At 44.6% G+C, this 26375-nt stretch overlaps 1 pseudogene; it reads left to right on the forward strand.

The window, feature by feature from the left end:
* The first annotated feature begins 13450 nt into the window (after positions 1 to 13450).
* On the forward strand, positions 13451 to 23980 carry LOC142817507 (putative caffeoyl-CoA O-methyltransferase 2; annotated as a pseudogene).
* The last annotated feature ends 2395 nt before the right edge of the window (positions 23981 to 26375 follow it).

A 26375-nucleotide genomic window follows, 5' to 3' on the forward strand; every position in this document is an offset into this window, starting at 1 on the left:
CGTTGACAAAATCCAGCCGAGAGTGTCCATAAAGTTGTTATCGCAATAATAAAGCGTTATAGAACAGCAAAAAAAAAACAGCCAGTTGTCAGATAATGTGAATTGAACAACGAGGGAGTCGTCAAATGCTCCAGTTATTTACAAAAGCTTGAGCTTCTTCGCCAGTTAACTGTGACGCATGCCCACTGTGGGGGATTGTGGGGACTACAAAAGCCCCTGGCACAATTATTCACCGTCGTCAGCCACGGCACACAAAAATTGCCCAGTTTCTTGCACGTGCGCCGCATGCATGTACCACGCTTCTCCGAAGAATGACGAAGGATGCCATAGTGAATGCCTCCCTACTACACAATGAATAATGGCGTGTGTTTAATGGCGTGTGCAAGTGTGTTTATATCAGCTACCTTCAGGTTGTTAAAAAAAGGCTGCTAATGGCCGCTCTTCCAGCTTTCGCTCTGAAAGGGCTGCGCCTTCAGCGTAGGTCTGGCAGTTTTTTTTTTCTACCACACGTGCAGAAAGAAGCTTTCTATATAATTCAGGAGAGAGAGAGAGAGAGAGAGAGATAAAGATTCAAGGAAAGGCAGGGAGGTTAACCAGGCGCACATCCGGTTTGCTACCCTGCAATGGGGAAGGGATAAAGGGGAGAAAAGAGGTTGCAGAAAGATGAGAAAGTACACACAATCACGAGCACACTCGGGGAGCACACACAGTCTACAGGCGGTCGCTCACGTTTGTTGACTTTAGGTAAAGTAGCAGTGCTTTAGTTGCTTTCTGCGCAACTGAGGCAGATGCCCAAGGTCCTAGTATCTTCTGCACACAAAATTGTCTGGGGTCAAGTCGATTCAAAACCATCCGGAGCTGGCATCGCTGTGTGTCGTAGCAAGCGCAACTGCACAAGACGTGCTCGATGGTCTCTTCAGCTCCGCAGTAGTCGCATGTAGGAGTGTCTGCCATACCAATGCGAAAAGAGTACACCTTTGTAAATGCAAAACCCAACCAAAGGCGGCATAACAGTGTCGCATCGGAGCGGGAAAGTTGTGATGGTAGCTTTAGCTTGAGCGAAGGATCAAGTTCATAAAATTAACTCCTTTGGAAGCTGGTAGACGACCAGAACGTGCGTGTGAGATCTCGAGCCAGCAGGTAAAGTTGTCTTGCTGCATCATTTCTCGATAGAGGAATCGGGACTACACGGGTTTCTTCATGGGCTGAGCGGGCTGCATCATCGGCTAATTGATTTCCGGTAATACCGATATGTCCAGGCAGCCATTGATATATAATATCATGCCCTCGTGCTAGAGCTTCATGATGGCAATGTCTTATTTCTTGTACCAGTTGGTCATGACTCCTCTATGCATGGCAGACTGCAAACTCTGAAGCGCTGCCTTCGAATCACAGAATATGACCCATTTTCCTGGACGTTCTTGAACGAGATATTGTAATGCAGCCCTTATAGCAGCAAGCTCTGATGCCGTAGATGTAGTCATATGCGACAACCTAAACTTGATTGTCATTGCTGCAGCCGGAATTACAGCGGCAGCTGCTGGACGAGACGGACCCATCAGTGTATATCTGCGTTCGTTCTAAGTACAACTCATGTAATAATAGCAGTGTTGCTTGCTTCAATGCTACTCTGGAGTGATTGCTTTTCTTTTTGATTCCCGGAATTTCTAGACGTATGTGCGGCTGGTCGAGGCACCACAAAGGACATGCCATTCTCGCAGCTGGTGTATATCCTGATGGAATGCTGTTTAGGTGCTTGGCTATGACCTCTGAAAACGTAGCACGTGGTCTTCCGGAAGGTAGAAGGGCCAAGTGGTGGTCGGGGACATGGCTAGCATGTCTAATGTGCGCTCTGAGGCAATCCACAACTATATATGTCCTGACCGGATGGTCTTTGGGAAGCATGATTGTGGCATAGGTAGAAGCGCATCGGGGCAGTCCTAGGCAAATACGCAGTGCCTGACCCTGCAAACTCTCCAATGAATGAGTATTCGATTTTCAAGTGTTAGTCAGTACCGGCAAGCTGTAGCGCAATAGACTCAGAAATAGGGCCCTGTACAGCTGTACTTGAACTGGTATAGCGCATTACGGGGAAGAAGAAACGGCCGAGCAGACCGACACAAGAGGACAGAGCGCTAACTTCCAACTGAGCTTTATTGTCAAATTGCATCAAATAAGTAGACCGGCGCAAGCATACATTATTTGATGCAATTTGACAATAAAGCTCAGTTGGAAGTTAGCGCTCTGTCCTCTTGTGTCGGTCTGCTCGGCCGTTTCTTCTTCCCCGTAATGCGCTATACCAGTTCAAGTACGACGAACCAACTCGCCCAATCTTCAACACTCGTGTACAGCTGTAGCATGGAGGCCACAGAAGTTCCCCATGCTTTCCCGCATAAGAATTTCATGATATGCACAATAGATAGCAGTCTCTTCTTCAATTACGCACAATGTGGGCTCCACGAAAGACTTCTGTTGATTATTATGCCCAGGAAACGATGCGTCCGTGCATATTTGACACTCTGCCCATTGATGTAGGCAGGGTATGGCGTCATTGGTTTGCGTGTAAACGCCATCAACGCGCACTTCACAGTTGGTATATTCAGGCCTTGTTTCTGAAGGTAGGCTGTTGTGAGGGTCGCTGCCCGATGTATTCGTGCACGCACCTGAGGGCGAGTAACTGCAGCACTCCAGAGGCAAATATTATTGGCGTATATGGATAGACACACCGACTTTGGCAGAACCTTCACCAGACCAATGAGGGCCACATTGAACAATGTGGGGCTTAAAACACCTCCCTAAGGTACTCCGCAGTAGGTGTAATGTTGGGCAGTTGTACCCTCATGTGTTTGTACAAAGAAGCCCCTGCCAGTTATATAATCATTTATCCATTGAAACATTCGTCTACCAATGCCCATCGCTGCGAGAGAAGTGAGGATGGCATCGTGAGCTACATTATCATATGCACCCTTCACGTCAAGAAAGAGTGCCACTGATATGCGCTTGCGACTTTTTTCTTGTTGAACAAATGTCGATAAGTCAAGGACACAGTCAATGGAGGAGCGGCCCCGACGAAAGCCTGCCATGCAAGAAGGGTATTTGGTGTATCGTTCTAAGTACCACTCGAGACAAAATAGAACCATCCTTTCCATCACTTTTCCGAGGCAGCTTGCGAGGGCAATAGGGCGATACGCTGTCAAGTCCAACGGTGATTTTCCCGATTTCAAAAGTGGTATTGATTGACTTATTTTCCATTCTCGGGGAACAATGCCGCTGAGCCAGGAGTTGTTGAAGCATGTTAAAAGTTCTTTTCTGGCTTTTTGTCCAAGGTGTCCCAACGCACTATAAGTAATACCATCAGGACCTGGCGATGACATGCGCTTAGAAGCGACTAACGCACCTTCCAGTTTTTCCATGGTGAATGGAATGTTCATTTCTGGTAATTGCGTCTCAGGAACGATCACGGCGTCGATGCTCTCGTTCATAATATTCCCGGCAACTCTCGTGCAAAATTCTTCAGCCACCTCGAGTTCTGTTTTTTCATGATGGAGTGCCAACGCTTTAAAAGGGTGCCGTTGTTGCAGAGAGGAGCGAAGACCATGAACTGTTCTCCAGATATATGACAGCGTTGCGTCGCAACTGTCAAGAAATGCTCTAATTGCAATTGATCCCATGAAGCCACATCGAAGGACTGCCCGCGGATTCAGAAGGAAATTGCCATCTTGAAGGGGATAATGCGCGATCACTCATCTCATCGAGAAGCCGCAGCTAAAGTCAGAAGGTGTCGTTCACGTCGACGTCGGTCTTTGAGGACCCCCGCTACCTCCTCGACACGTTTGCCAGATCCCTCATCAGTACCACCTCCTTTGTCTCCCAGAACACATGCCGTGGAAAAGGCTGTAAAGGACAAAGCCAGTGAGCATACCCTAACTGCGACAGAGTGGCCTGCATTTCAAAGGGAAGCAGCGTCAAGCGAACCGAAGGCGTTTCATGACCGCCAGTCCGCTATCCCGGTTCAAGATCTTTCCAACCAAGACAGGCAAGTGACTGCAATCAGGCAATCATTAATTGCCACGATTCGCACGCTACTGAGCAGCATACAATCTCCGTCTGCTAAGAGTGCACTGCAAATACTGGATGCACTGAATCCAGTTCTTGCTAACTTCGTATATGCACAATGGCTCAACAAAATCTCATCTTCCGCACTGAAGTTAAATGTGCGTCAATTTTTCAGTGGAATGCCAGAGGCATGAAGTCCCGTATCTCGGACTTTCGCCAATTTGTTCGGGCCAATCAATTTCCTATACTTGTCATATGTGAACCAAACGTATCAACGCCTTATAGATTGCCCGGTTATGAAGCTTTTTGTTCAGCCGCTTGCAAAGAACGAAGCAAAGTAATTGTTTACATTCGCACAGACGTGACTTATCTTTCGCACCCAATAAGTTCAAATGACGAAAATCAGTACGTGTGTCTTCGTGTAAAGAAGAATGCAATTTCGTTCATGCTTATTGGTGGATATATATCTCCGTCATCGCGATTTGACTGCGATAGATTAAAAGACATCCTAATGAGAACCGATGGGCCTTGGATCATCACCGGTGACTTCAACGCCCATCACATGCTTTGGGGGAGCACCAGGATGAATGCGAGGGGCCGGAACATTGTTACATTTGCTTCCGATTACGACCTTTCCATCATGAACGATGGTACCCCCACATATCTGCGGGGTCTCACGTATGGCAGTTGCCTTGACCTGACATTGGTGTCACGGTGCTTCTCTCACAAAGTTAAGTGGTTTTGCGATATTGAGACTCATGGGAGTGATCACATACCCACCTACGTGACGATCGATGGTATCATAAAACATTTCTCTTTCGGTGTTGCAATTGGCACTGACTGGTCGATGTTTACATCGCCTGTTGAGAACGCTAGCCAAGAAGGCCTCGCTTGCAGCCTGGAAAATATCATAGCGGAAGCTATGCAAGCGTCCAAATGTAAATTACCATTTTCGTCTAAAATAACACAGTTTGACATCGAACTGGAAAAATTACGAGCTATACGAAGGCGTGCTGAATGACAATACAGACGCACAAGATCAATTTACGATCTGAGGGAAGCAAGGCGGCTCCAGAAAAAGATTCAACGACGCATTTACAAACTGGAAAGCGAACGCTGGAAAGCATTCTGCGAATCTCTAGACCCCCATAATTCAGTAGAAACGCCGAATAAAGCTCTAAGCTAAACACACATGCTGCGCAAGGTGGTATATCTTTCACGTAAGATCCACATTACTGCTTACAGAAAAACTTATTACCACTGTTTTGCCTGGGCACTATCACAAAACAAGCTGGGTTTCGCTGGTTTACTCGTGCGTTTCGGGGTGTTCACTCAGGAGTTAAAGAAGACGTAAAAAGTGGTCCGTCGTATGATTCCATCAAGAAGCCAGCATCCGGATGTTCATTGCTCGAAGTTTATAAAGCTACTACAGCCCATTCAGTCACGGCGTACAGAGTTGTGTACGCGAACTTTGAAGGCGTGTCACGCGCTGCATACTTGTTTGAATGGCCAGAAACTCACTGTGTGCACATTCCTGCCGGCTTCCTGAGTGAACAATCAGTGGTCATTTAGTTTCATTGTGCTGTGTATTACTTCACATAATTCCTTCACTGCAGACAATACCATGTTTGACGATTGTTCGACGTGCTGTGTCCCAGCATCAACGTGAAGTTTTTTTTCTACATTAGAAACAAATACAACCAAAAACAAGCTTACTATGCATTTCAGGTCTAATAGTTGGCTCTTTTATGCAACTACTGAAGATGACTGGTGGCAGAACAATGAGATAATTAGTTACACACTCATCAACTTTGATGACTGAATAACACACAAAGCGACACTTTCCTTCATTTTCCGACTTAGAGTGTAATACTGAGTACCTTAGAATTATGTCGTGCGAATTTGACGCGTTTCTGACCGTGCTTAATAATGTGGAACTGAATGGGATAGTGACCTCTTCTTGCCGTACAATATCGCCAGCTGGTGTTCCATGGTCCCGAGAACACCTTTTATATGTTTACTTAGAAATTCAAGGCCTGGAAAACGCGTTGTGCAGAATTGTAGAGCTGCACGTTGATTAAATTTCCCAGACTGTTAAAAGTAGCGGGAAACCACCTACAAATGTGGAGGCGTCAGAAATTGTGGCTTTAATTTTCTGAATATTTTTTAATCCAGCAATCAAAATATCGGACGCAAGAGACATATTTGCTTCGTGTTGATCGCGGTAACTTGCGAAAACGTGCCAAAATCCGTCTAACTGTGCCAAAATGTACTAACAGTCGTCGATGTTTCTGTAGAATTCACACAAACCTGAGTATTTCTGTTCACTAGGAATGCGCGAATAGCGAATTATGGAACCGAAATTCACACGAATAGAACACCGAGTAGAATACCAATTGCAGTCTAGTACTGTTCAAAAAGTTTTCTAATAGTAAGACAACTACATTCAAACATTCAAAGCAGTGCTAGAACTCCGCAACGTTGTTTTCCAAACAAAGGTTCACTAAGTTTTCACCAAAGAGCGTTACAGATAACTTTAATCGACTTAAAATATTACCAGTATCAATACTAAAGTAAGCTTCCATACAGCGAGGACCATAGCCTTGTGTAGAATTTAACGGCCCAAAACAACCAGATGATTTTGAGAGACGCCGTAGTGGAGGGCTTCAGAAATTTCGACCACCTGGGGTTCTTTAATGCACATCGAAATCTGAGCACACGGGCCTAAAACATTTCCGCCTCCATCGGAAATGCAGCCGCCACAGCCGGGATTCGATCCCGCAACCTGCGGGACAGCAGCCGAGTACCTTAGCAACTAGACCACCACGGCGGGGCAACCACAGCCTTTGTAGTTATTTTGTAACGGTTGGTTTAAAAGCCAAAGTGTCCACATAAATAATGCGAGACTTTGTCCCGTGACTTGAAATGAATTTAGGACATAAAAACTTAACAATTTTGAACTATAAAGTGCCGATTCAGCCAAAAATGTATTGAGACAGATCACCCTGTCGCTCCATCTGCCTAGTAGCCCGCAAGCATGTAGATATTAGTGTTGCAAGTTATATCTATTATATTTACAGGAACAATTTTCTCACAGGCAGCATTTGCGCTTGCTTTTAGTCATGAAGCTGACTGCACTCGTAGCCTCCACGTACAGTTACTACAAGATAAAGACAGGAACTGATCAATGTGATATTGCTTCGATATAGTAAAATATCGGAAACAGTAGTGCGTTCAGATCAACTGCCTTCATCCGGTCATCTCTATAGCGTCGGTGACCTTGTAATAGCTTGCACTGCATCCATGAACTTATGGAACAAATAAAGAGAAGTCCTTTTTAGCTGTTCCAAGTTATTTAGTTGTTCCAGGTTCTCTAGACGGCGGTAACTATTCTAAAACTCTTCCAATAATATTTGGTACTTCGAATATCTACAATTCAATTTCAGTACCGAATCGAATGATATGCTAATCCATACTTTATTTGAAATGATAAAATATTCGCACAGTGCTACTCTTCATATGTTCGATAATACTTCAAACCCTTTTTTGGGCTTATGGACCAGCAGGTTCACAAAGAGGCAACGATGCAAAACCTGGGCCTCCCGACATGGGATACCTGAGCTTATGTCATCATAGAGCTGCCTGAACAATCAAATTGTTAGCAGCCTATGCCACAAGCCTGTCTACAGAAAACTGTCTTGTCATGAAGTCCGATGTATTTATTTATTTATTTATTTATTTATTTATTGGTTGATTGATTTTTTGATTGGTTGATCGATTTATTTTAAACCAACTAATGAAACATTTAGGCTGTAAGGATCACCCGAAATAAAGCTTTGGACTCATTTCGCAAGTGGGACTTCTTTAACATGCGCCCAAAGCTAAATGCACGAGTACTCCTTTCATTTAGAAGGCAATAAAAGAGAGTCACAGTGGCCGAGAGTTCAACTGGTTTCTTTTTGCATAATAATACACGATGGCATTCAGCCACCACAGTGGTGGTCGTTCACCGCAGTGGACGAGTTGTAATCTGCATTATATATTCCGTTATGCAGAGTATTCGCATTACTGGACTGTACTCCACGCAGCGATCGCTCCACTCGCCGTAAACCGAACCCCGCATTGAATTTCGTAGAATGATAGAGCCGCGCACGAGCCCGCGTGTCCCCTGATGAAGCGGTAGGCAGCCAACGACTCACCTCACTCGCGGTTTCCAAATCCATCTCAATGGGTGAGGCAACCCGCCGGTCACGATCATTTCTCATGTCGCGAACTGCATTCACTCCCGTCTCGTCCCGTATGCGCGAGCTCTCCATTCCGGCTGTGGGCGAGAACCGCCACACCCTGACCCACGTAATCGAGTGGCGCGCAGAACACGGGAAGCCCACTCGATCAACTATAGCATTTGGTACAACGGAGCTCCCACCAAGTACGCACTCCGCTGATCTTACAACCGTGCGTAACAAATTCAAATAGACTTGTTCGGAACGGCTCTCTCTCTCTCGCTCTCCCGTGCCTTTTTTTTTTCTTGGCGCGTCACGACACTTCCACAGCCACATCTTTCTTCCCGGCATCTAGTGGGGTGCACTGGGCTATCGAGCGTATAAATCTTCGGTAATGCAATGCTGCGGCATCGCCGAACTGAGTAGAATGAGACAAGATAGGAGGAAGCATTTCTAGGCCAGAAAAAGCAAAGGGGCAACGAATCAGTTTATCGCGTTGCAGCTGTCAAGAATGCTAAGCAAATAGCAACTGCTAAGTTTTCCAATGCTGAGAAAATAGCCTTTTCATGATGAATCGAAGAGGGCACGCAATTTTGGTATAACTGGAGCATGTGTGTGGAAAGCATCTGGTACAAGGGGTGATAAAGGCGTCACTTTGCCTAAATATTCTGCGTGCAAGTGTATTAATCGCACTTGAATAACTTATTTTGAAATAGCCCTTCATCCCCATCGAGGTGTGCGAATCACCTGCAACGTATTACGGTACTTCAAAGCACTGAGTATTAGGAATTAGGTTTACTACAAAAGAAATTATTTACTGGACCTTCAATACTTCGATTTCTGATACACAAGCTTTAACGTGTGGGTGTAATATACCCAATGGATTCCAACCCTCGTCCCCAAAACATAGCTCGCATAATGGTTTTGTTACTTGACCCTCTCAGAAAAAAAAACACAGCTTCGTCTTCCCGACCTAGACAAAATGTCAAATAATATGTAATAATGAAAAAAATGGAGGGCGCCTCATACTAGGCAGTTTTAAAATAGCGTACGCAAAACTTGCAAGCGCTGCGGGCGTAGCGTTTGCGCTCATTACTCAACGGGAGCCCGGAGGCAGCCAAAACATGACGCATGCGCACCGCTAAAGCAAAGCTTCGTGTTGAGCTGCTTTGAAACTTTCTCCTATTGCTAAGACACCGCGAAGGCGAAAGCCTGGGTGCCGACTCATTAAGATTAAAACGTCCCATCCAATTCCGACAAGCAACTTGGCCCATCACGCCTGATTTTGAGGTTGTCAATCCTCATGTGCATTTCCATACTCTTTCGGCATACCACACAATGCACTAAAGCCTGGCTCAGCGTCTGACGTAGCACGTCCTTTCTTCATTACTCCATAGCCACCAATAGGCTAAGACGAGCGCACGTCTTTACAGTCTCCAAGCACCTGGCGCCCATGAAGTCTGCTGTGCCAAAAGATCGACTTCCTTATGTTCATCATTATCCTTTCATTCTCATGCTTTCGCAAAGACGAAGAACGCGCAACTCACGAAAAAAGGTCAGGTGATAACTTTTGGGCCATTTGGTATCATCGTTGTAATTTTCGTTCAATGCCTCTCTTGCATGAGACATTTAAGGCTTTCGCCTGAGCGAACAAGACCTGCCGGGGTATGATACGGAAATGCGTTGCTCTGTGTATCTCCGGTATCGATCCCGAAAATGAGGACAACTTCGCTACGACACATATGAAACATATCCAACGATACCACACTACCTTACGAGAATAGTCGCTAGTTTCATGCATTGCCACATTTCCCTGGACGTGAAACCGAAAGAACGCTATCGGACTAAGAATTTGGTACACGTTAACGAACATCGGATAATCAAAAAAGTTCACCGTACCCTCAACGACGCTTTGCTTAATAATAAGATGATTGAGCTTTGATGATTGAGCTTTGAGATGAAAGCTTTGAGTGCCTTGTTATTCCTAACACTTCCGGCAGAATGTAAAAGTCCCGCCAAAAACGAAAAGAGGCAGATCCCAAGTACAGTGGGAATTGATGATATGCGACGCACGATGGACTAAGGTTCGAATCAGCACAACGTTACGAGGCAGACGTAAACTATGGCGTACACGACTTTCATGTTACAATCATCATGCTTGCACTTGGCATTTGTGTTGGTCGTCCATTCACGTCACAAAATACCAAACTTGGTATACGTCAAGCTAGTTGGACGGCCACGAGCGCCTCATGAGCGTGGCATGTAGTCATGTTCTTACATGACACGCATGACATCATTGTCATGCTTGCACCAATCACATATCTGCGTGAGCCATTCACGTTAGGTAATACAAACTTTTGTATATGTGAAGCTAGGGAACCAGCCACGAGTGCATCAGCGTGGCATGAAATTGTATACTGTCATGACACGCATGTCATGATTACTATGTTTGCACTAGTCATATACCTTCTTCATCCAATCAGGTCACGTGATACACAATTTGGTATGTGTGAAGCTAGCGAAGCGGTCACGAGCGAAAAATGAGCGTGGCGGGTAGTCATGTTCTTACATGACGCGCATGTCATGTGGTTATCATGTTTGCACCAATCATATATGTTCGCCATCTATTCATGTCACGTATAGTGTCAAATGTGGCATATGTGGAGATAGCGAAACGGCCGTGAACGCATCACGAACGTGGCATGTCATCGTGTTCTTACATAAAAAGCACGTCATGATTATCATGATAGCAGCAGTCACATACCTGCGTCATTCATTGGCGTTGAGTAATGAGAGATTTGGTATATGTAAAGATAGCGAAACGGCTGCGAGCGCTTTATGAATGTGGAATTCATGACACATTCATAAAGCGATCAGCGGAGCATTCATGACATTCATGAATGTGGCATTCCTGACGTTCTTACATGACATGCAAGCCATGATTGTCATGTTTCCACTACTCATATACCTTCGTCATTCATTCACGTCACGTAGTACCGATATTTGTGTATATTAAACTAGCGAAACGGCCGCGATTGCACCATGAGCTTGGTGTGCAGTCATCTTACATGCATGTTATGATTTCCACGTTAGGGCCTGTCACTTATGTTGGCCAAGCAGACATGTCATTTATGACATGCATATCAGAATTTTTATGTCTTGACTTGTCTTTTATGCTCATCATACAGTCATCTTATGACATACCAATTTTGATATGGATTGCATTATCTTAACGGCCAGGAGAGCTAAAAAATTGGCAGATCCCACGTACAGTGGGAATCAATAATATGCGAAGCACGAACGAGAAAGCTTGATATGTCACTTTATAATCAGCTCAACGTTACGAGGTGGAGGTAAATGATGCCGTACAGAAATTCCACGTCATGATTATCATGTTTGGATGTGTCGTTTAACTTCGTCATCTATTCGCATGACGTGATACCAAATTTAGTATATGTGGAGCTAGGAAAACGGTCACCAGCACGCTATGAGCGTAATATGTTGTCATGTTCTTACATGACACGCGTGTCAGGACCACCATGTTTGCACCATTCATATATTTCGTCATCCATTGACGTCACGTAGCACCAAATTTGATATACGTGGAGCTAGCAAAACGACCACGAGCACAATAATACGGGCCAAATATACTCCAATATAGCGTTGACGCGCGCGCACGCTGGGCAAAGCGATGCTACGTTAGTAAAACGTGAGGATTCTGACGCCAGTCTGACCACGGCCGGGGTCTGACATATAGTCTGACGCCAGGCGTGACCGGTGCGGCCAGCGTTCGTCGGCGCGCACCGACGGCGAACGGCGCGAAATGCGACATGCTGCATTTCGTGCCGATGCGTTACCCAGGCAACACAGCATCCCTTCTTTTCGTGACGGAGGGATGCCAGACGCACTGAAAGGCACATGCGTCAAAGCAACGCAGCGCGGCCCAGGCCTGCTAGTACATGACAGGACCGCTGCCTGGCGTGGCAACGCCGGCGTGACGCGGTGAAATGAACGCTGGTGAGCACGTGCACCACGTTATATTGAAATGTATTGGCGCCTTGACTGTGGCATGTAGTCATGTTGTCACGCAACACGCGTCTTACGATTATCATGTTTGCACCAGTCACATACCTTTGTGATCCATTGACGTCACGTAATACCAAATTTAGCATATGTGAAGCTATCGAAATGGCCGCGAGCGTATCATGAGTGTGGCATGTAGTCATGTTGTTACATGACACGCATGTCGTGATTATCATGTTTGAATGTGTCATTTACCTATGTCGTCCATTCGCGTTGCGTAATACCGAGTTCGGTACCTTTTAAGATAGTGAAACGGCTGCTAGCGCATCATGAGCGTAGCATCTAGTCATGTTGTTACATGACACACATCTCATGCTTATCATGTTTGCACCAGTATCGTACCTTCATCATCCATTCACGTACCGTAATAACTAATTTGGTCTATGTGACACTAGCGAAATGGCTGCGAGCGTATCATGAGCGTGGCATGTAGCCATGTTGTTAGATGACGCGCTTGTCGTAATTTTCATGTTAGGGTCTGTCGCTTGTGTTCGCAATGCAACCATGTCATACCATACCTGTTTTGCAATGCGATGTGAACGAAACCACCGCAAGAGCTGCAGAAGCATGAAATGTAAATTATGACATTCATGACATAGCTGTCATAATTTTCATGTTATGACTAGTCAAATATGTTCTTAATACAATCATGTTATGCCATACCAAGTTTGGTATTGATACAATTATCGAAACGGCCAGGACAGCTAAAAGTCATAGGCGTTAGATAGATAGATAGATAGATAGATAGATAGATAGATAGATAGATAGACAGACAGACAGACAGACAGACAGACAGACAGACAGACAGATAGATAGATAGATAGATAGATAGATAGATAGATAGATAGATAGATAGATAGATAGATAGATAGATGAGTGGGGAAGGTGACAGCAGCACCAGCACAATGCTTAATCGCTGTCTGTTCCTTGTGCAGTTTTGCGCTGGCCTGGCAGCTCCCTTGGTAGCCACATCTTCGACGGTTTTTGATGTTTCACCGGTTGCTGATCGACACGCGCAAGTTTCGGCTTGTGTGCGCGCCGACTGCCCTGTCCTTCTCTTGGAGCAAAGCCATGGTTCGTTCGTCAGCATGCCGGCAACCTTCTTCGATGACATCATCCATGACAGTGTACTTCTGAAAACGCCCACCGATGTGACGTCGGTGGTCAAGGATATAAAAGCGCCGCCGCAACTGCATCGCTTCAGTGGGGAAGGTGACAGCAGCACCAGCACAATGCTTAATCGCTGTCTGTTCCTTGTGCAGGTATGTTGCCCAAGCAATGCCTATTGCCCTCGTTCTGACGATTGATTTTTGCTGCTGGTACCTTGCCCCCACATTTGTTCATTTATGCTTACTTCATCATATACTGATATTGTACACGGCCTGTGTAGTCGCTTACTAAGCGGCGATGTGGAGTTAAACCCGGGACCTCCGTAAAGGCTAACTCGGGCTAATTTGGCTAACTCAGGCCTAACATCGCGCACAGGTTCTCCTACTCTAACGGATTCTAATAGTCCATCAAGTTCTGATGCCGACAATGAATGGTCTGTTTCAGAAATGTTTTCTCAAATTTTATCTGGCCAGAAGAGAATAGAAAAAGATGTCGCGGAATTGCGTAACTCTGTCAACTCCCGGTTTGAGGCTATCGAAACGTGCTTAACTGTTCTAGAGAAGACTCCACCTTCTCGCAATGCTGCATTCTACGACGAACTTCGTTGCCGAATTGAAAAGCTGTCTTCTTCAGTCAACAAGCTTTTTTCTCGAAATGATGATTTAGAAAATCCTTCGCGCAGAAACTATATTATCATATACGGCCTGGAGGAATCGGAAGATAAAAATAGCGATTCTTTAAAGGCCAGTCTGTCGAAGTTTTTTTCAGACATACTTAAAGTTGAATTTCCGCAGATCGAACGATTCCACAGGATCGGTAGATACTTGGGTAGTAAACCTCACCTGGTCATTCTTAAACTTCTTGACTTCCGCGAAAAGATTAAGGTGCTGAAGAATGGCTTTAAGCTGAAGGGTTCTAACATGCGTATAACGGAGCTCTTCTCTGAGCACATACGGATTATTCGCCAAAAACTATGGGACGCCACTGCATCCTTTAGGAATGACGGTTTCACTGTGCAAATAAGGTACGATCATGTATATATAGATAATGCGCAGTATGACTGGGATTGTATTTTCAACTCATTAGTAAAATCCACCAAACAGTCTTCTAAACGCCCCACTTTTACGAAATGACCGAATCATGATAAGGTGTGTACTCTCAATATAAATGCCAGAAGTCTCACTAATAAATTTCCTGATTTTGTAGACTTGCTTGCTACCTATTGTCCTCACATTATTGGCGTCATGGAAACCTGGTTTCATGGCGACATATATGATTCTGAAATTACTCCACCAGGGTTCAATGTTGTTCGTACTGATCGATTGCATGGCCAAGGTGGCGGCGTTGCCATCTTCTTGAAGTCTGATTTAAGTTTTTCTGTACTAAAGTCACCTGCAGATATTGAAACCGTCTGGTGCAAGGTTCATATCGCGAACTCTCCTATAAATGTTGGTGTATTTTATCGTCCCCCAGGTTCATCACTAGATCAGTTCACAGTACTCAGTAGTTTTATACACCAAAAAGGCTTTTCTTCAGGTAACCTAATTTGCATGGGAGACTTTAATGTGCCTGGCATTTCATGGTCATCGCTCTCCACTTTGGGCACCGATTCATTAATTTGTAGAAAGGTGATTAATTTTTCACTAAACTTAGGTCTTAAACAAGTTGTCACTGATGCCACAAGGGACAATGTTATATTAGACTGCGTTTTTCTCAGTGCTTTACTGTATACAAGGGGGTTTACAGCTCAGGTCATTAACGGTATTTCTGATTATAAAGGTGTACAAATCTCTCTTAATTGCACAGTTTTGAAACGCCGCTATGAATATACAACTTTTCGCGATTATAGCCTGGCTGACGATGTGTCTATAATTGACACCTTAAGCAGCGAGTTTGACATTTTTAAAGAACTTAGCTATACTGGTGATGTCCACAGTTTGGTGTCTTATTTTGAAAACCTTGTTATGAATGTATTGAAACACATGTACCACTAAAAACTAAAAAGAAAAATACTGAACTTTCATGGATAACGAGAAATATACTGCTTTTAAAGCGTTGACTATCAAGACTAAGGCATGCAAGTCGTAATGGCAATGCCCTGCGTAGAGCTGAATTCAATACAGTGAAGGAGAAACTTCGTAGGAAAATAAATGCCGCTAAAGACTTCTTTTTCTCGTTTACCTTGCGAAATATGGTTAAGAATAATGCCCGAAAATTTTGGAACTCAATCTCGCCAAAGGAATGCTCTACTAGTACATTCGTCCTTAATGAAACTCCTACTAGCCAGCCGCAGGTCATTGCCAATGCATTTAACGAATACTTTACGTCTGTCTTTGCTCAGGATGATCACGAAATTTCTTCTTGCACTCCACTTCATGCCTCGCTTGTTTCTATTTATGATGTCTCTGTGTCTACAGAAGGTGTTTTAAATTTGATTTTAAATGTTGGTTCAAAAAAGTCGTCTTGCCCAGACAATGTTAATAATATTTTTCTTCATCGCTATTCTCTACGGACAAGCCAATACCTGTCAGTAATTTTCAACAAATCATTATCAACATCAACTGTTCCATCATCGTGGAAAATTGCACAAGTCCTTCCACTCCACAAATCAGGTAGTAGGCAATCTGTATTAAATTACAGGCCTAATCATTAACCTCTCACTCATGCAAACTACTGGAACATATTGTCTTCAAACACATCATCAATGTTCTCGAAACTAACAATATTCTGTCCAATGCACAACATGGTTTCCGGCGTGGATTTAGTACCATAACTCAGCTGACAGAATTCACTCATGACATATCTATATCTCTTGACTTCGGTCTTCAGGTGGACGCATTATTCATAGACTCCTCTGAAGCCTTCGATACTGTCATCCATTCAAAACTTCTATATAAACTCAATCTCTTACTAAAAAACCAATCGCTTGTTCAGTGGATTAGAAGTTTCCTTTCAAGTCATAGCCAGTTCGTATCATTTAACACCTTCCATTCATCTAAAGCACGTGTATCTTCCGGAGTGCCCCAGGGATTCGTGCTAGGGCCATTACTTTTTCTGTTATATATAAATGACCTACCCGACACAGCTTCCACTAAAATTCGTCTTTACGCTGACGACTGCGTTTTATATCACGTAATAAATTCACCTGATGATCATCATACACTCCATACATTGTTCTTAAACTTTTGCAGGTGGTTCCAAAATTGACAGATGAACATTAACTTTCAAAAGACAGCTGCTATGTGTTTCAGTAGACAGAAAACCCCGTCTGTGTTTGATTATTCTTTTAATAACTATGTAGTGCAGCGGGTCTCACAATATAAGTACCTTGGTCTCCTTTTCACTACAAACTTATCTTGGTCTAGTCACATCGATACAACATGCAACAAGGCTCTGAAGAAACTTGGATACCTTAACCGCTCACTACGTTTAGCCTAAAGGGAAACAAAACTGCTTACATACAAAACCCTCGTACGACCGATCCTTGAGTATGGAGCCACTGTATGGTACCCTTATAAAATTACTGACATAAAACGCGTTGAATCCATCCAGAAAAAAGCTATTCGATTCATATACAGACGCTATGATTGTAATGTTTCACCATCATGCCATCTAGCGCAGCTTGGTCTATCATCACTTACTAAAAGACGAGACATCGAGTCTCTGAAACTTTTTCACTCTTTATTTAATTCACCGCAATATTCACCACACAGCAACTTCATAACACCTGACAAACCATCATCCACCAGAAACAGCCACGCACTTAATGTATCTGTGTTTCGTCCTCGTACTGATTTCTTCAAGTACACCTTTTTTCCTCGATGTATTGAAATATGGAACCTCATACCAGGTCACATTCGGTCTCTGCAGACAGATGAATTTTTGAAGGCATTAAAAGACGGTGTGCTGTAAACCTTTCATTGTTTGTATAACTCTGTAAAATTTTTGTATTTCTATGATCTGCCAATGTACTTGTGTATTCAGCTGTTTTGTTTTGCACCTTTTTATTATTTCTTGCTGTGTACCCCCTCCTGCGATAGCCCCATAACGGGGCTGCAGTATTTGAAAATAAATAAATAGATAAATAAATTGCTTCCTTTGTATACTCCGGTAAATCAATTATATGGAGGCTCTCGACGGGTTTTTGCCGCCGGTGTGGCCGTCATGCTCCGTGTAAAGCCCAAATGGGCAACATCATGCTACTCATTGTATGGTGTATCCGCGAGTAAAATCTTCCAAGTGGTGGAGACGACCGCGGCTGAAGCAGAGGTGAAACGAGCCGTTTCCGTCACATGAAGGGCACAAGCAATAACATCACCCCACGTGTGAGGCGTGCAGTCGAATCGCTCCTTCGCCCGTCTTTCATCAGGCGAAAGACCTTAAAGCGAAACCGGGAGAGGTAGGGGGCTGCGTAACTCAGGCAGCAACTGCGAACTTTGACTGTAAGGACATGAGTGCTGGCGCACGCGCTATCTTGATAGACATCAACGAACGGCTTTTGCTACGTGCTGCGCTCTCAACGCTTCGTGTTGAGACTGTACACTGCATGAAAATCGCTTCTGTCGCTGGAGCAACTGTGTACCCTTATACGAGCGTGTTCTGTAGTTACACAAGATTTAATCCAAAAGAGTTAGCCTTACGTAGTATAACGTACAATTTGTTGATACCGCCTTCATTGCTTTTTCCGTGCGGCAAAGGTGTAGCCTAACCTTTTTATTTGTATTATTTGCAAGGATCGCAGCCGCAGTAAATTATCGATTCTTATTTTTTTTTTCGCTTCAGGCTGGCGTGGAGGACAAGATCGAGATGAGGTTTGGCCAAGCTGTTGAGTCCTTAGGTGAGTTTGCTGCGATGAAAACATTTGTCACACGCATTCAAATACAACGGGCAAGGTATCTATTCTAGGACGCCTATGGTAGCCTCTGCGACAGCTCAGGCCCTGAGAATGAGGGCCCGGCAGCGCGAGATTCGCTTTTTACGGAGCTTACGTTGCGTGAAACTACAAGCTTTGCTTTAAAGGGGCCCTGCAACACTTTTTGAGCATGGTCAGAATACGCTGCCGATCGGTAGTAGAGGATCCCGACAACACGCGAGTCAAATATTATACCGGAGGACGCGCCATAGAAGTCACAATAAATTATCAGTCAGTTTAAAATTGGTTTCTCTTCTCTCGACAAATCACGGAAAATGCTCAAAAATTACATGTAGCAAGCCCATCTGTCAGCCGTCGGCTGATTTGAACGTGGCGCGCTTGCTCGTTACAGATATCACCACGGGAGGCCGCGACTTGTCCACGCTTGCGCGCGCGATCACACTGAGAAAGCCGCGCATTCGAAGAAAAAAAAGGAGAAAAGTGCTCAAGGTCCCAAGGTACGCGTGAAGTTTTTTTTTTGTGTGTGGCCCTGCCATCCCTCCCTGTTTAGCTTCCAGCGCTTTCGTCGAAACGAGAGCAGGGAGAGTGCAATTGCAGCATGTGAAAGACCTTTGTAACTCTACTCGCACTGGACGGATTCTTAAAATTTTTGCGGTGTTGAAGTCATAAGGCAAGAAGCTCTTCCAGTGGATTGATTTCATGGTTACTTGAAAAAGTGTTTCAGGGCCCCTTTAAGACTGCCTTGTTCAGCCAGAGTACCTTTGCACAGGGACGAAGAAAAAAGACACAATAACAACACTCTCGATTCTGGAGTCATAAACTGACCGACATAAGTAGACATCGAGCAATCGATTGATTGATTGAAATAACTTTATTGTGATTGATCGAAAACTATCAAGTACTGAAAAAAAGGGGGGTTAACGTTCTGTAGCCGTAGCAAGAAAAGTCGAGCTAGTTTGTTCGAATGCATTGTACGCTAAAGTGAAAACACACTAGGATCACAGGCTGTCCAACTCACTCATGAGTCAATTCAAACTTACTCAGACTCGAATTGAGCTGTGAGTCTGAGTTGGAGTGAGTCAGGGGGAGTAATATTATGATGAGTTTGAGTCCGAGACATTGCGGTTGAAGAAAGGTAAAGTAAGTCTGACTCCGAGTGAGTCTGGTTGAGTAAAATATTGGGCAGTGTGAGTCCAAGTGAGAAACATATTTCTTCAGTTAGTCTTAAGTGAGCTAGACCTTTGTCGACGGCCTATAGCCCCTGTCTACTCACTTATTCGCATTATATTGGGTTGCGTTTGCGATCAAGTTTCTTCACACATATCTTGACACACAGGCGTTCAGTGCCCCTTAGATGTTTGATTAATTTTGAGGGAGGTGTGCTAGTACCCCCCCCCCCACACACACACAATCTCTCACTGGGCATTCCGCATTCCATTATTGATCGAAATATCTCGTGTGAGTCGCATATTTCATAGAAATGCCTTTACTAGATTTTCAACCCTAATAACTTATTTTTGAAGCTACAATATCAAAAGACGTTTCATAGAGCACTGATTATGTCATATAAAGTCGTTAAAGAGCCTTTACGCCACGATCGGAAAAAAGTAATTCTAACTCGGTGGACTCACTAGTCGCTGCTGAAGACGATGCGGAAGAGATGGCGGACTTATGTATGGGTTGTTGAAAAAAATGAACGGCAATACAAATTCAAAGCCGTTTTCAAATGCGAAGCATTTCTTATTGAACTTCGACTTTAAGCGTATCTATCTATCTATCTATCTATCTATCTATCTATCTATCTATCTATCTATCTATCTATCTATCTATCTATCTATCTATCTATCTATCTATCTATCTATCTATCTATCTATCTATCTATCTATCTGTCTATCTAGCCGCCTACGACTTTTAGCTTTCCTGGCCGTTTCGATAATGGTATCGATACCAAACTTGGTAACATGACTGCATGAAGAACGTATTCGACTAGTCATGACATGAAAATCACGACATGTATGTTATGAATCTCATATTTTACATTTCATGGTGCTCCAGCTCTTGTGGTGGCTTCATTCACATGGTATGTTGCAAAACTGGTATGGTATGACATGATTTCATGGCGAACACAAGCGACAGACCCTAACAAGAGAATCATGATATGCATGTCATGTAACAACACGACTGCATGCCACGCTTATGTTGAGCTTGCGGCCGTTTTTCTTGCGTCACATATACCAAATTTGGTATTACGGTACGTGAATGGACGACGAAGGTATGATACTGGTGCAAACATGATAACCATAAAACGCGTGTCATGTAACAACATGACTACATGCCACGCTCATGATACGCTCGCGGCCGTTTCGCTAGCTTCACATGTACCAAACTCGGTATTCCGCGACGCAAACGTACGACAAAAGTAAATAACACATCCAAACATGATAATCAAGACATGCGTGTCAAGTAACAACATGACTACATGTCACACTCATGATGCGCTCGCGGCCGTTTCAATAGCTTCCCATATGCCAAATTTTGTATATACGTGACGTGAATGGCTGACCATCTATAGGGTAAAACATGATAATCATGAGATGCATGTCATGGGAGAACATATCAAGGCGCCATGTGTTCATGTGAGAACATGTCAAGGCGCCAACACAATTTGACGTGACGGGGTGCGCGTGCTCGCAAGCGTTCATTTCGTCCCGTCACGCCGGCGTTTCCACGCCAGGCGCCGGTCCTGCCACATATTCGCAGGCGCGAACTGCGCTGCATTGCTTTGACGCCTGCGCGTTTCAGCGCGTCCGGCGTCCCTCCGTCACGAAAAGAGGGAGACGCAGTGTTGTCTGGGTAATGCATCGGCGCGAAACAGCATGTCCAATTTAGCGCCGGTTGCCGCCGGGCCGCGCCGACGGACGCTGGTCGCGTCGGTTTGGCCTGGCGTATACTATAGTGCTCGCGTTTTGCTAGCGTAGCATCGCTGCGCCGAGCGTGCGCGTCCGTCAACGTTACGTCGAAGTATTTCGGGCCTGTCATGATGCACTTGCCGCTGTTTCGCTAGCTTCACATATACCAAATTTGGTGGTACGCGACGCGAATGGATGACAAAATATATGACTGGTGCAAACATTATAATCCTGTCACGCGTATCTTGTAAGAACATGGCAACATACCACGCTCACTGCGTGCTCGCGGCTGTTTCGCTAGCTTCACATATACTAAATTTGGTACAACGCGACATCAATTGATGACGAAGGTAAACGACACACCTAAACATGATGATCATGACACGTATGTCATGTATGGCATCATTTACCTCCCCTTGTAACGTTGAGCTGATTTTAAAGTTACATATCTACCTTTCTTATTCGTGCTTCGCATATCATCGATTCCCACTCTACGTGGGATCTGCCAATTGTTTTTTCGCTCTCAATTTTGTGACTTCACAGATGCTCTGCTGAGCGAAGGTCAGGCTGGCACGTTTGACTTTGTGTTCATCGATGCGGACAAGGAGAACTACGACAAATACTATGACAGGTCGCTAAAGCTGCTCAGAAAAAAATGGCCTCATTGCCATCGACAACGTCAGTATGCCAACGTTGTGCAGTGCTATAGAGTAATTTTGCAGAACGCGAACTCGATAACGAGAATAGCATGCCATAGGTCAAGATAGGACTAAGCCTTTATGGTATGTTATAGTTATAAAAAAAGGCTCTCTCATGGCGCCTGGGCTTTCGGACTATTATGTTTCTCAACTAGTGGGGTTGATGAAGTATTTCCGATTGTGCCACTTGGAACAACTGCGGGTCCTGGGAGATAGTTTCGTCCTTTTATTTTCTTAGTGACAATCGATACGAATAAACACTCCCCAGCCATATTTGGTCTCGAGATTTAAAATTAAAGACTGGCCCTACATTTCGAAACCGATTTGGTCTCTTCTTCAGTGTGTGACTGCCCGGCCGTCACAGAAGCTAGCGTCCCGTCGTTCTTGATGCGGCGTTGTTTTCTCCCTTTTCACGTGGAAAACAACGCAGCAACAAGGGTGACCGGAAGAACAATGGTGGAGAGGGGGACAACCACTAAGAATAGTCACTAGCTGCGGAGCCGGCAGCACAGTCATCCCCTGAAGAAGAGACCGAACGGTTCTCGAAGCGTAGGATTGATTAGTTTTTGATTTTAATAATAAATCTATAGGCTAAACTTGACTGGAGAGTCTGCTTGTTTGTGTATTTTTATTTAGTCAGACTCTGTCAAAGAGGTTTACATTTAAAGAGATAATGGGGCATTGTACTCAGAACGCTACTGGATGGTTACGAATTTAGACAAAGTGAAAGCATAGAAAGTTTAAGTATGTATATTGTTTGAAGCTTAAATAGTTGTTATGCACATTCCAGGGGATAGCGAAACTGTACACTCCAACGTGTGTGTGTGTGCACTTTTGTTGGGAACTGTGGAGGGGTAAAAAGTGGTTGTAAAGAGTTTTTCACGAAGAAGCCGGCAAAGCTGGCCTGAGGGTGCTGAGTTGTTTCGCAGTCGACTTCTGAGACAACGACTATTTTTAAAAAAAGAGAAAGAGAGATAGTGTGATGACTGAAAAATTACAGAGACAGACTAAAATATGATGCCAGCTTCAATATGCATGCCGTGTCTGCTGCCCACATTGCGCAAAGTGCAAGGAGCGACAGATTAAAAAAAATCACAGCATATCGACAGAGTGAAGGATGATGAGTGGGGCGAAGGTTCTGTCCATCCGTCCGTCCGTACGAGGCTTGCTAAAAAGTAACGTTATGCAGTAGCATGGCACTATTTGACCTGATGACCTCAAATAAAAGCAGAGTTTATTCCGTATATATAGAAGTGCTAACCTAGGGTGGACTTTTCAAAAAAGAGCCTAGATGACACCTATACTGCTCATCCGCGAAACAACTAAGCTCGTTTATTCAATATAACTATAATGATGTCTGGGATTTTACGTCGCGAACCCATGGCATGGTTGATATGTGGGGTTTAATGTCCCAAAACCACCATGTGATCATGAGAGACACCGCAAACCCATGGCTTGACTGTCAAAGACGCCCAGTGGAGAACTCCGGAAGTTTTGGCAATATGGTGTTCTTTAGCGTGCACACATATCGCACAGCACACGGACTCTTTGTCCTTTCTTCTCCACCAAAATGAGACTATTGCTGCTGAGATCCGACCCGTGACCCTCGGGTCAGTAACGGAGCACCTTTACCACTACATCACCGCGGTGGACAATAAAGTATAATTCGGGATACTATTTGAAATAGAGTGATTACAATGCTAGTGGTTTCTGTTTTAGCGTATAGCTGGTCCAGCATTTCGGTTATCTCGTACCTTCAAAGAACTACACGCGCTTGACCAGTGGTCATCTGCGTTGTGACAGGTGCTGTGGCGGGGCCTGGTCTACGACCCCAGCGACAAATCAACGGAAGTTGCGGCGCTGCGGGAGTTCAACAAGAAGCTACACGAGGATGAGCGGATAGACGTCTGTCTGCTGCCTCTCGCAGATGGTATCACGTTTGCCAGGAAGAGGTGATGGACAGCTCTACAAGACTGTCGTCACCAGTCGCCTTACTGCAATCAATAAAGTGGGATGTCATTTTCGTCATGAAGCGTCTTCAGAACTAGAGCACTGCGGAAACCATTTATAATATTGAGACGAAAGCCTTAGGTGATTCATCGAAAGCGAAAATTGACCTTCGGTGGTGTCAACGCGAGTGAAGAGAGCAAATCATCTCGACATGACGTCACGTATCACCAGAATTCATGATGTTATCATGACACGGCATCGTGGCTTGGTCAAGGGAGGGGTGATCATGGAGGTCATGCGAAACCGGGTTGATTGCAGAAAGTTTGCGATGCCTTTGATCCCAGAGGCAAGGTAAAATTACACCAGGTGCAGAAAAATATTCGGGGGGGGGGGGAGGAAGCATATATCAAGAAAGAAAAAAAAAGATGGCTTTTGACTTCGAATCGCCTTATAAGATTGCATAAGGGGCCCCGTGAGTTTTCTTCTGCGCATGCAAACACGCAAGCTATCTTCGAAAGCAGCGATGAAATCGCATAAACTCAATATCCGTAATAAGGCTAGACAAAGAATCAGCACGCTAATCCGTAAACAAGCTGATCGACGAGGTCAGTCACAGGAGGGAGAAACCGCTGCATCGCTTACCCCTTCCCTTATAATACGGGCGTGCACAACGTCCAGCACAAAGTTTGTTCCGGCAAGGCGTGCGATCGGCACAGTAACACTGCGAGGAATACGTTACTTGCGCTTTATATTGAGTAGCGAATCCAAGCTGCAGGTTAACAGTGTCCTCGCGGTATTGCACCGGAAGTAATTACAGATCCAAACAAACCGAGCGCCCCGAGTCTATGTATACAAGAGTACACAGGCCTTGTTATTGTGCGTCCGCGCGAACAAAAGGAAAACCGTCCCGGCGTGTGCTTGTTTAATTGCCTCCCGGCTGTCGCGTGTCAGCGTGGTAATTAAATGAAGATGAAGCGCGGACAAAAGGAATCACGCTGCGGTTAATTAGGAAAGCCCCTCCAGCGCACGGGCTCGGAGAGGGATGCGGAACTGTTAGGCAATGCTTGGCCAGATGTTGTTACTGCTTCGTGCTCGGCCTGGAAGCCTCTGCTCTGTACTACGTCGCTGGACCAGCGCAGATTGAGGAGTTGGGCATACGCTCTGCACTGTTGTTTGCCTGTGGTAAGATCTCCAGTCCGGTTCGTTTGTGTGCCATATTAGGTGACAGCGTACGGCGATGGCAGGCTGCCCGCAGGTTTACAAGACCCGTTCCGTCTGGGCATATTCGTTCGGCCGCGTGTTTAGGTGACTCATGTTTGCTGTCCTTGTGAAAACACGTTTCGCTCAATACAAAGCAGCGTAAAAAAACAACAACACTAGAAGCCTCCCCACTTTCTCATGACCCACGCAGAATGGTGAATCCGGCATCGCATTTTCGTGTGATCATGTGACTTCCAATGTAATGAAAGAGAAAGCCATCGTGTTTCTCATTACCATGGAAACTGATTTATACTGGACGTTTGTATAACCTCTATGTCTTTATTTTATACTTTACCGCAGCGTTAGCAGGTCCCAATTGTGGATTATTTGTTGCTTAAGACTGGTTTCTGCGTTTGCGCTTGAACGTATTCTCACTTCTTTTGGCGAGAACACACTTATATCATGTGTACCTTAGGGAACACCGGATGGTCAAAATTATCCGGAGCCTTTCACTACACGCCCTCTCATAGATGCATACTTACGTTACCCGGACAATTTCATGCAGAGCATCTTACCCACACGACTTTACCCAGACCTTTTACACAGACGACCTTACCCAGAGAATGAAATGAACACTCGGACTCGTGGCAATAATATACTTGACCTCGTTTTCGCTTCATACTCCGAGCTTATTCACTGAGCTACGGGCTTAAAAGGCCTTACTAATCACCGTACAACTTTGTTTAATTTTTCGACTTTCACATCTAAGTGCAAACCACGAAAGAAGCCCATACACGACTACAACAAATCCAACGTTAACGAGCTCATTACCGAATCACAAAGATGTTATAGTGTTCCTTTCAAACCTATATTTCCAGAAGTGTAGGACAGAACTTGTTACTGTATAACAGTATAAGACTAATTTCGTAACGCTGATTGATGAATACGTCCCACTTGTGTGTATACATTGTGATGATGGCTGTGCTTGATATAAAGAAGTCTCACAAAAATAAAAACAAAACAAAAATGCAACGCCTATTTTGTGGTGCAATATAACATAATGCTCCACTGAAATGGGACACGAGTAATACGAAAAAAAAACCGAAGAAAGGTGTGATAACGAAGACTACCAAAAAGTCATCCATGACAAATCTAAAACAATTTCAAACGTTATTAACTCAAAACTGTTTATCGCATAACATTTCACTGTCCACCCCTGATGGCCCGCAGGTGCCAGCTGAGAAGCGCTTTGACCTACTTATGTGTCACTTTT

Source organism: Rhipicephalus microplus, chromosome 5 (genome assembly GCF_043290135.1).
Source record: "Rhipicephalus microplus isolate Deutch F79 chromosome 5, USDA_Rmic, whole genome shotgun sequence".
NCBI lineage: Eukaryota > Metazoa > Arthropoda > Arachnida > Ixodida > Ixodidae > Rhipicephalus > Rhipicephalus microplus.